Source organism: Eschrichtius robustus, chromosome 3 (assembly GCF_028021215.1).
Source record: "Eschrichtius robustus isolate mEscRob2 chromosome 3, mEscRob2.pri, whole genome shotgun sequence".
NCBI lineage: Eukaryota > Metazoa > Chordata > Mammalia > Artiodactyla > Eschrichtiidae > Eschrichtius > Eschrichtius robustus.
Window position 1 is genome coordinate 186,380,779 of NC_090826.1, and position 12,079 is coordinate 186,392,857.

The following is a 12,079-nucleotide window of genomic DNA, read 5'->3' on the forward strand; positions in this document are numbered from 1 at the left end:
CTATATAAAATATTGGATTAAAATTGGCAAAAATGTTCAGGAGATATGTATAGAAAATTATTAATCTTTATTAAAGTAGAGAAATGAAGATCAGAATAAGTGAAGAACCATTTATGTTCCCAAATTAAATGACTCAATAATGTTAAATGCTTAATTTTTCCCAAATAAATGTGTAAGTCTAATAAAAATCTCAATAAAAATTCCAAATCTTTATATAACTTCACAACCTGATTCCTAAGTTCATCTATAATAAGTAACATAATTAAAGAAAAATAATTAAAAATAATAGAGAAGAACTTGTTTTAGCAGATATTTATAAAAATATATCAGAAACTGTAGTAATTAAAACAGCATGGTGTTGACACAGGTATAGATATATAGACATATATCATTTGTATAAATGTGAAACTATTTTATTCTAAAGGTAGCATTTTGAATCAGTGGTAAAGATGATTACTCATTAAATAGTGTTGAGATATTGGCTATCTTGGTAAAATAGTAAAGTTAGGTTTCTCTCTCACATTGCATGCAAAAATATATTTGATTTATCAAAAATAGATGGAAAATATTAAAAGTAAAAGTTATTAGAATGAAATAAGAGTGAATTTACTGTTTACCTAGTGAGGGAAAAAAAGATCCTTTTTTGGAAAGACAAAGCCCCAAACACATTCAAAAACTGTTAAAGGAATCTAAACTGTTACAATCTTTTTGAAGACCTGTTATTTGACATGACATTATCAAGACAGAAAATGTACATATCACTTTTTCTCAGGAATTCTACCCTTATGAAACTACAAAGTCATCCTACAGAAACACTCATATACAGATTCAAAGATACCATTCACCAGAGTGTTCATTTCAGCATTGCTTTTAACACTGAAAAATTAGAAATAACCAAATAACTAAATGTGGGAATAGTTGAATTAATAAAGGTTCATTTATACTATGGAATACTTAAAATATCTGAAGAAATAAAAATTGGAAAACATGCCACAAAAGTTTGATAAATTTAACAGCCATTCCTGATTCCAAATTAGTAATAACAAAGGCTGGAAGAATGCAGTCATTAAGATCAGGAAGAAGATAAAGGTGCCTACTCAGTCACTTTTATTCAACATAGTGTTTGAAGACCTAGACAGAGCAATTGGGCAAGAAAAAGAAATAAAAGGCATCCCAATTGGAAAGGAAGAAATAACACTGGTACTGTTTGCAGATGGCATGATATTGTATATGGAAAACCCCAAAGTCTCCCTCTAGAAACTGTTAGAACTAATAAACAGTTCAGTAAAGTTGCAGAATACAAATCAGTACAAAAAATCCGTGCATTTCTATAAAATAATAGTAAGCTGTCAGAAAGAGAAATTAAGAAAACAATCTCATTTACAATTGCATCAAAAGAATAAAATACTTAGAAATAAATTTAACCAAGAAAGTAAAAAACCTGTATATTGAAACCTATAAGATGTTAATGAAAGAAACTGAAGAATATACAAATAAATGGAAAAGTATTCCATAATTATGGATTGGAAGAATTAATATTGTTAAAATGTCCATACTACCCAAAGCAATCTACAGAATCAATGCAATCCCTATCAAAAGTCCAGTGGAATTTTTCACAGAAATAGAACAAGCAAACTTAAAATTTATATGGAACTATAAAAGACCACAAATAGCCAAAGCAATCTTGAGGAAGAAGGGCAAAGCTGGAAGCATCACACCTCCTGATTTCAAATTATATTACAAAGCTATAGTAATTAAAACAATATGGTACTAGCATAAAAACAGATTCATAGATCAAAGGAACAGAATAAAGAGCCCAGAAATAAACCCATTCATATATGGTCAGTTAATTTGTGACAAAGGAGTCAAGGATATACAATGCGGCAAGGATAGTCTCTTCAAAAAATGGTGTTGGGAAAAACTGGACAGCCACATGCAAAAGAATGAAACCGAACCACTCTCTTACACCATGCAAAAAATTTAACTCAAAATGGATTAAAGACTTGAACGTAAGACCCAAAAACATGAAACTCCTAGAAAAAACATAGGTGATAAGCTCCTCTACATAAGCCTTGGTGATGATTTTTTGGGTCTGACACCAAAAACAAAAGGAACAAAAGCAAAAATAAACAAGTGGGACTCTATCAAACGAAAAAGCTTCTGTACAACAAAGGAAGCCATCAACGAAATGAAAAGGCAACCTGCTAAATGAAAGAAAATATTTGTAAATCATATATCTGATAAGGGACTAATATCCAAAATATATAAAGAACTCATACAACTCAATAGCAAAAGGCCCAAACGATGGGCAGAAGACCTGAATAGATATTTTTCCCTTGTGCACTGTTGGTGGGAATATAAATTGGTGTAGTTACTATAGAAGAGAGTATGGAGGTTCTTCAAAAAATTAAAAATGGAACTATCATATGTTTCAACAATTCCACTTCTGGGTACTTATCTGAAGAAAATAAAAACAATAACTCAAAAAGATTTATGCAGCCCATGTTCCTTGCAACATTATTTCCAATAGCCAAGATATGGAAACAGACTAGTTATCGTTGGAGAAATGGATAAAGAAATGGTTGTATATATACATATACAATGTAATGTTATTCAGCCACAAAAACAAATGAAATCTTGCCATTTGTGACAACATGGATGGACCTTGAGGACATTATGCTGAATAAAATAAGTTAAACAGAGAAAGACAAATACCAGATGATCTCTCTTATATGTCGAATCTAAACATAGATAAATAATTTTTTATAAACAAAGCTCGTATATACAGAGAACAGATTGGTGGTTGCCAGATGTGGAGGGAAGGGGGGAGAGGGAAAAGTGGGTAAACTTTTTGTTTTTCTCTAGGTTAAATAAATTGAACTTTTAAAATGGCAAAAAAGTAATATACTTAAGTAGGTAGGTATATATGGTCTAACATAGAGTCCTTAATATACTTAAAGGAAATCAATATGATATGATTTTATTTATGGTTAAACATCAAATCAGAAGGTGTGTATATGTGTGTGTAAATGTAAATATATATATATATATATATATATATATATATATATATACATACATACATATATGTAAGTGGAATAGGAAAAGAATTCTGTAAAAAAAATACACCAAATTGTCAAGTTTGTGGAGTGAAATACAACAGCCTGCCAGAGCAAGTGTGAAATAATGGATAATTTCCGAGATTTTTCCCTAATTTAATGCTCCTTAAATGCTTCATGAAAATGCATTCTTTTGTTATTTTGTAATTTAAAAAATGAAAAGACAAAAACTAAAAATGGATCAAGAAATACAAATGGAGGAACAAGAACTACACTTTGTAGCAATGCTGATCTAAGCCTGACGTGGCGAGTGCCCCCTTGATAAGACCATCTCTGAGGACGTCAGTGGCCGTTTGTCAAGCACTAACTCCAATCCAAGCAAAATAGGCATTAGATTAATTAATTCCCACAAAACAGTATAAAAATAGATGATGATTCTCATTTTACAGATGAGGAGATGGAGTTTTAGAAAAATAAATTATCCAGGATCACACTTTCATGGATTAAGTATTAAAATCCAGATTGTAGGACTGCCAACCCCTTTCCTTTCGCTGTGTTGCGTGGTTGCCAGCATAATAATCACTTAGGGTGACGTGTATGGAAATTTGACTTCACTTCAGAAAATCTCTTTCTTGTCTTTATCTTCAAAAGCATAGATAGGAACCCATATGTACCAGTACTGCTGAAACAAGAGCATGAAGAAAATGTAGTCTCAAGGAAAGAAACAAAAAATAGGTTAAGAACTTATATTTTGCTAACAATCATAAGTGTATTCCAACATTCAAGAAGTGAAACTCAAAACTGTTGTATTTTATATTTTACCATTGACCTATAACCTTGAGGGTATTTTTATAGCTTTATTAAAATAATACATAAAAATGTCATGTGTGACATATACATTTCAAAAATGTTATTTACCATTCTTTTTATTATTGTTGTCATAGATTAAAAAGCAGCAACTATAAAGGAAATACGTTGAGAAATAGTTTTTTTCAGAGCCTGGAAACATATACTAATACTGTCAAAAATCCAGAAATAGTAAAAAATAAAACCAGAGCAGTAAAATAATATTTAGTAAGAGTTTATTGTGCATATAATGTCACAAACTGGGAGCTTTTAAACTCAAAATGGATAGGAAGCTCAGAGGCATGACTTAGAGGATGGCTGATAATGTGAAAAAGAGGAAGTTGTTTAAACTTTACAATGATTGGTTATTATAATTGGGTTTCCAGATGGCAGAGGATTGGTTAAAACTGATTATCTTATACCACTTTAGGAAAATGACATGTTTCTTTTATGATTATCAGAGACATATTCTAAGTTAATTTTTTCTTAAAGTTATAAGCTAGATTTAGTTTTGTTTATGTGGCTTACATGGTTTTGTCTGCTCAGGGAATTCTCAAGTCTGATCTCCATTTTGCATTTAATTTTAACAATACAGTAAGTTACCAGAAATCTCAATATTATTTTTTTCTTTTACTTGAAAACTATCCATAGTCAATCAGCCTATCCTTTAACAAAATTCTTGGAAACTTAACCACAATTAATGGATAATCTGTTTTTATTAACTCTTTTTAAAAGATAGGCCACTTTCTGGAGTATCAATTTGGTTTTCTTTTTATCATCTTTATTAGAGTATGATTGCTTTACAATGTTTTGCTAGCTTCTGCTGTATAACAAAGTGAAGCGTCTCCCTCCCACCCTCCCTACCCCAACCCTATAGGTGGACACAAAACACCGAGCTTACCTCCCTGTGCTCTGCAGCTGCTTCCCACTAGCTACTATTTTACATTTGGTAGTGTATATATGTCCATGCCACTCTCTCACTTCGTCCCAGCTTACCCTTCCCCCTCCCCATGTCCTCAAGTCCATTCTCTATGTCTTCATCTTTATTCCTGTCCTACCCCTAGGTTCTTCATAACCTTTTTTTTTTTCTTAGGTTCCATATGTATGTGTTAACATATGGTATTTGTTTTTCTCTTTCTGACTTACTTCACTCCGTATGACAGTCTCTAGGTCCATTCACCACACTACATATAATTCAATTTCATTTCTTTTTATGGCTGAGTAATATTCCATTGTATATATGTGCCACCTCTTTTTTATGCATTCATCTCTTGATGGACACTTAGGTTGTTTCCAAGTCCTTCCTATTGTAAATAGAGCTGCAATGAACATTGTGGTATATGACTCTTTTTGAATTATGGTCTTCTCCGTGTATATGCCCAGTAGCGGGATTGTGGGGTCATACGATAGTTCTATTTCTAGTTATTTAAGAAACCTCCATACTGTTCTCCAGAGTGGCTGGACCAATTTACATTCCCAACAACAGTGCAAGTGTACCCTTTTCTCCACACCCTCTCCAGCATTTATTGTTTGTAGAATTTTTATGATAGCCATTCTGGCCGGTGTGAGGTTATACCTCATTGTAGTTTTGATTTGCATTTCTCTAATGATTAGTGATGTTGAGCATCCTTTCATGTGTTTGCTGGCAATCTGTATATCTTCTCTGGAGAAATGTCTATTTAGATCTTCTGCCCATTTTTGGATTGGGTTTTTTTTTTTTTTTGATATTTCATTGTGTGAGCTGCTTGTATATTTTGGAGATCAATCCTTGTCAGTTGCTTCGTTGGCAAATATTTTCTTCCATTCTGAGGGTTGTCTTTTCATCTTGTTTATGGTTTCCTTTGCTGTGCAAAAGGTTTTAAGTTTCATTAGGTCCCATTTGTTTGTTTTTGTTTTTATTTCCATTACTATAGGAGGTGGGTCAAAAAGGATCTTGCTGTGATTTATGTCATGGAGTGTTCTTCCTATGTTTTCCTCTAAGAATTTCATAGTGTCTGGCCTTACATTTAGGTCTCTAATTCATTTTGAGTTTATTTTTGTGTGTGGTATTAGGAAGTGTTCTACTTTCATTTTTCTACATGTAGCTGTCCAGTTTTCCCAGCACCACTTATTGAAGAGACTGTCTTTTCTCCATTGTATATTCTTGCCTCCTTTATCAAAGATAAGGTGACCATATGCACGTGGGTTTATCTCTGGGCTTTCTATCCTGTTCCATTGATCTATATTTCTGTTTTGGTGCCAGTACCATACTGTCTTGATTACTGTAGTATTATAGTATAATCTGAAGTCAGGGAGCCTGATTCCTCCAGCTCCGTTTTTCTTTCTCAAGATTGCTTTAGCTATTCAGGATCTTTTGTGATTCCATACAACTTGTGAAATTTTTTGTTCTAGTTCTGTGAAAAATGCCATTGGTAGTTTGGTATGGATTGCACTGAATCTGTAGATTGCTTTGGGTAGTATAGTCATTTTCACAATGTTGATTCTTCCAGTCCAAGAACATGGTATATGTCTCCATCTGTTTGTATCATACTTAATTTCTTTCATCAGTGTCTTATAGTTTTCTGCATACAGGCCTTTTGTCTCCTTAGGTAGGTTTATTCCTAGGTATTTTATTCTTTTTGTTGCAATGGTAAATGGGAGTGTTTCCTTAATTTCTCTTTCAGGTTTTTCATCATTAATGTATAGGAATGCAAGAGATTTCTGTGCATTAATTTTGTATCCTGCTACTCTACCAAATGCATTGATAGTAGTTTTCTGGGAGCATCTTTAGGATTCTCTATGTATAGTATCATGTCATCTGCAAAAAGTGAAGTTTTACTTCGTTTCTGATTTGGATTCCTTTTATTTCTTTTTCTTCTCTGATTGCTGTAGCTAAAACTTCCAAAATTATGTTGAATAATAGTGGTGAGAGTGTGCAACCTTGTCTTGTTCCTTATCTTAGTGGAAATAGTTTCAATTTGTCACCATTAAGGATATTGGCTGTGGATTTCTCATATACGGATTTCGTTATGTTGAGGCAAGTTCCCTCAATGCCTACTTTCTGGAGGGTTTTAATCATAAATGGGTGTTGAATTTAGTTGCAAGCTTTTTCCTCATATATTGAGATGATCATACGGTTTTTCTCCTTCAATTTGTTAATGTGGCTTATCACATTGATTTATTTGCATAAATTGAAGAATTCTTGCATTCCTGGGATAAACCCCACTTGATCGTGGTGTATGATCCTTTTAATGTGCTGTTGGGTTCTGCATGCTAGTATTTTGTTGAGGATTTTTGCATCTATGTTCATCAGTGATATTGGCCTGTAGTTTACTTTTTTGGTGACATCTTTGTCTGGTTTTGATACAGGTGTTGGTGGCCTCATAGAATGAGTTAGGGAGTGTTCCTCCCTCTGCTATATTTTGGCAGACTTTGAGAAGGATAGGTGTTAGCTCTTCTCTAAATGTTTGATAGAATTCACCAGTGAAGCCATCTGGTCCTGTGCTTTTGTTTATTGGAAGATTTTTAATCACAGTTTCAATTTCAGTGCTTGTGAGTGGTCTGTTTATATTTTCTATTTCTTCCTGGTTCAGTCTCACAAGTTGTGTTTTCATAAGAATTTCCATTTTCTAGTTGCTTGTAATAATCTCTGATGATTCTTTGTATTTCTGCAGTGACAGTTATTCTCCTTTTTCATTTCTAGTTCTGTTGATTTGAATCTTTTCCCTTTTTTTCTTGAAGAGTCTCACTAGTGGTTTATCAATTTTGTTTATCTTCTCAAAGAACCAGGTTTTAGTTTTATTGATCTTTGCTATCGTTTCCTTCATTTCTTTTTCATTTATATCTGATCTGATCTTTATGATTTCTTTCGTCTGCTAACTTTGGGGGTTTTTGTTCTTCTTTCACTAATTGCTTTAGTTGTAAGGTTAGGTTGTTTATTTGAGATGTTTCTTGTTTTTTTGTTTTTTTTTAATGTCTGAAACATTTATATTAACATATTTCCATACATATTTCCATACACATACAAATATAAGATTTTTAGAAATTTCATGTAATGTCTGAAACATTTATATTAACATTTATATTAACATATTTCTTGTTTCTTGAGGTAGGATTATATTGCTATACACTTCCCTCTTAGAATTGCTTTTGTTGCATCCCATAGGTTTTGGGTTGTAGTGTTTTCATTGTCATTTGTTTCTAGGTATTGTTTGATATCCTCTTTGATTTCTTCAGTGATTTCTTGGTTATTTCGTAGCGAATTGTTTAGCCTCCGTGTGTTTTTATTTTTTACCGATTTTTTCCTGTAATTGATATATAATCTCATAGTGTTGTGGTCGGAAAGGATAGTTGATACAATTTCAATTTTCTTAAATTTACCAAGGCTTGATTTGTGACCCAAGATATGATCTATCCTGGAGAATGTTCCATGAGCACTTAAGAAAGTGTATTCTGTTGTTTCTGGATGGAATGTCCTATAAATATCAATTAAGTCCATCTTGTTTAATGTGTCATTTAAAGCTTGTGTTTCCACATTTATTTTCATTTTGGATGATCTGTCCATTGGTGAAAGTGGGGTGTTAAAGTCCCCTACTATGATTTTGTTACTGTTGATTTCCCCTTTAATTGCTGTGAACATTTGCCTTATGTATTGAGGTGCTCCTATGTTGGGTGCATAAATATTTACAATTGTTATATCTTCTTCTTGGATTGATCCTTTGATCATTATGTAGTGTCCTTCTTTGTCTCTTGTAATAGTCTTTGTTTTAAAGTCTATTTTGTCTGATATGAGAATTGCTACTCCAGCTTTCTTTTGATTTCCATTGGCATGGAATATCTTTTTCCATCCCCTCACTTTCAGTCTGTATGTGTCCCTAGGTCTGAAGTGGGTCTCTTGTAGACAGCATATATACAGGTCTTGTTTGTTTATCCATTCAGCCAGTCTATGTCTTTTGGTGGGAGCATTCAATCCATTCACATTTAAGGTAATTATCGATATGTATGTTCCTATTACCATTTTCTTAATTGTTTTGGGTTTGCTATTGTAAGTCTTTTCCTTCTCTGGTGTTTCCTGCCTAGAGAAATTCCTTTATTATTTGTTGTAAAGCTGGTTTGGTGGTGCTGAATTCTCTTAGCTTTTGCTTGTCTGTAAAGGTTTTAATTTCTCCATGAAATCTGAATGAGATCCTTGCTGGGTTGAGTAATCTTGGTTGTAGTTTTTTCCCTTTCATCACTTTAAATATGCCCTGCCTCACCCTTCTGGCTTGTAGAGTTTCTGCTGAGAAATCAGCTGTTAACCTTATGGGGATTCCCTTGTATGTTATTTGTTGCTTTTCCCTTGCTGCTTTTAATATTTTTTCTTTGTATTTAATTTTTGATAGTTTGATTAATATGTCTTGGCATGTTTCTCCTGGATTTATCCTCTTTGGGACTCTCTGCACTTCCTGGACTTGATTGACTATTTCCTTTCCCATATTAGGGATGTTTTCAACTATAATCTCTTCAAATATATTCTCAGTCCCTTTCTTTTTCTCTTCTTTTTCTGGGTCCCCTACAATTCGAATGCTGGTGTGCTTAATGTTGTCCCAGAAATCTCTGACACTGTCCTCAATTCTTTTCATTCTTTTTTTCTTTATTCTGCTCTGCAGTAGTTATTTCCACTATCTTATCTTCCAGGTCATTTATCCGTTCTTCTGCCTCAGTTATTCTGCTCTTGATTCCTTCTAGAGAATTTTAAATTTCATTTATTGTGTTGTTCATCAATGTTTGTTTGCTCTTTAGTTGTTCTAGGTCCTCGTTAAAAGTTTCTTGTTTTTTCTCCATTCTATTTCCAAGATTTTGGATCATCTTTATTATCATTACTCTGAATTCTTTTTCAGGTAGACTGCCTATTTCCTCTTCATTTGTTTGGTCTGGTGTGTTTTTACCTTGCTCCTTCATCTGCTGTGTGTTTCTCTGTCTTCTCATTTTGCTTAACTCTGTATGTCTGGGGTCTCCATTTCTCAGGCTGCAGGTTTGTAGTTCCCATTGTTTTTGGTGTCTGCCCCCAGTGGGTAAGGTTGGTTCAGTGGGTTGTGTATGCTTCTTGGTGGAGGGGACTGGTGCCTGTGCTCTGGTGGATAAGGCTGGATCTTGTCTTTCTGGTGGGAAGGACCGAGTCCGGTGGTGTGTTTTGGGGTGTCTGTGAACTTAGTATGATTTTAGGCAGCCTCCCTGCTAATGGATGGGGCTGTGTTCCTGTCTTGCTTGTTGTTTGGCACTGGGTGTCCAGCACTAGAGCTTGCTGGTCATTGAGGGAGCTGGGTCTTAGCATTGAGATGGAGGTCTCTGGGAGAGCTTTTGCCGTTTAATATTTCGTGGGGCCAGGAGGTCTCTGGTGGACCAACGTCCTGAACTCAGCTCTCCCTCCTAAGAGGCTCATGCCTGACACCTGGCCAGAGCACCAAGACCTTGTCAGCCACATGGCTCAGAAGACAAGTTAGGGAAGAAAAGAAAGAAAAAAATAAACAATAAAGTTATTAAAATAAAGAAATTAAAAATAAAAAAGTGATTTAAAAAAAGTAAGAAAGCAAGAAGAGAGCAACCCAACCAATAAAAAAATCCACCAATGATAGCAAACACTAAAAACTATACCAAAAAACAAACAAGCAAACAAACAAAAAGAAAAATGGACAGACAGAACCCTAGGATAAATGGTAAAAGCAAAGCTATACAGACAAAAATCACACAAAGAAGCATATACATACACACTCACAAAAAGAGGAAAAGGAACAAAAAAATATGTATATATATAAAAAAAGGAAGAGAGCAACCAAATCAATAAACAAGTCAACCAATGATAATAAGCTCTAAATACTAAACTAAGATAAACATAAACCAGAAACAAATTAGATGCAGAAAGCAAACCCCAAGTCTACAGTTGCTCCCAAAATCCACCGTCTCAATTTTGGAATGATTCATTGTGTATTCAGGTATTCCACAGATGCAGGTACATCAGGTTGATTGTGGAGATTTAATCCACTGCTCCTGAGGCTGCTGGGAGAGGTTTCCCTTTCTCTTCTTTGTTCGCACAGCTCCTGGGGTTCGGCTTTGGATTTGGACCTGCCTCTGCATGTAGGTCGCCTGAGTGCATCTGTTCCCTGCCCAGACAGGATGGGGTTAAAGCTGCAGATGATTAGTGGGCTCTGGCTCACTCAGGCCGGGGGGAGGGAGGGGTACAGAATGCGGGGTGAGCCTGCGGCGGCAGAGGCCAGCATGACGTTGTAACAGCCTGAGGCACACCATGTGCTCTCCTGGGGAGATTGTCCCTGGATCACGGGACCCTGGCAGTGGTGGGCTGCACAGGCTCCCGGGTGGGGCGGTGTGGAGAGTGACCTGTGCTCGCACACAGGCTTCTTGGTGGCGGCAGCAGCAGCCTTAGCATTTCATGCCCGTCTCTGGTGTCTGCGTTGATAGCCACAGCTCGTGCCCATCTCTGGAGCTTGTTTAGGCGGCGCTCTGAATCCCCTCTCTTCGTGCACCCTGGAACAATGGTCTCTTGCCTCTTAGGCAGGTCCAGACTATTTCCCAGACTCCCTCCCAGCTAGGTGTGGCATACTAGCCCCTTCAGGCTGTGTTCACACAGCCAACCCCAGTCCTCTCCCTGGTGTCTGACCTCCGAAACCCGAGCCTCAGCTCCCAGTCCCCAACCGCCCCAGCAGGTGAGGAGACAAGCCTCTCAGGCTGGTGATTGCTGGTTGGCCTGATTCTCTGTGCGGGAATCTCTCCACTTTGCCCTCCGCACCCCTGTGGCTGTGCTCTCCTCCTCGGCTTCGAAGCTTCCCCCTCCTCTCCCCACAGTCTCCGCCCATGAAGGGGCTTCCTAGTGTGTGGAAACTTTTCCTCCTTCACAGCTCCCTCCCAGAGGTGAAGGTCCCGCCCCATTCTTTGTCTCCATTTTTTCTTTTTTCTTTTGCCCTACCCAGGTACATGGGGAGTTTCTTGCCTTTTGGGAGGTCTGACGTCTTCTGCCAGCATTCAGTTAGGTGTTCTGTAGGAGTTGTTCCACATGTAGGTGTATTTCTGATGTATTTGTGGGGAGGAAGTTGATCTCCACGTCTTACTCCTCTGCCATCTTGAAGGTCCTCCCTGGTTTTCTTTTATACCTAAGTGAATCTCAGTGACAAGCTAGTTCCTTCTGGTTTCCATTTCTTATA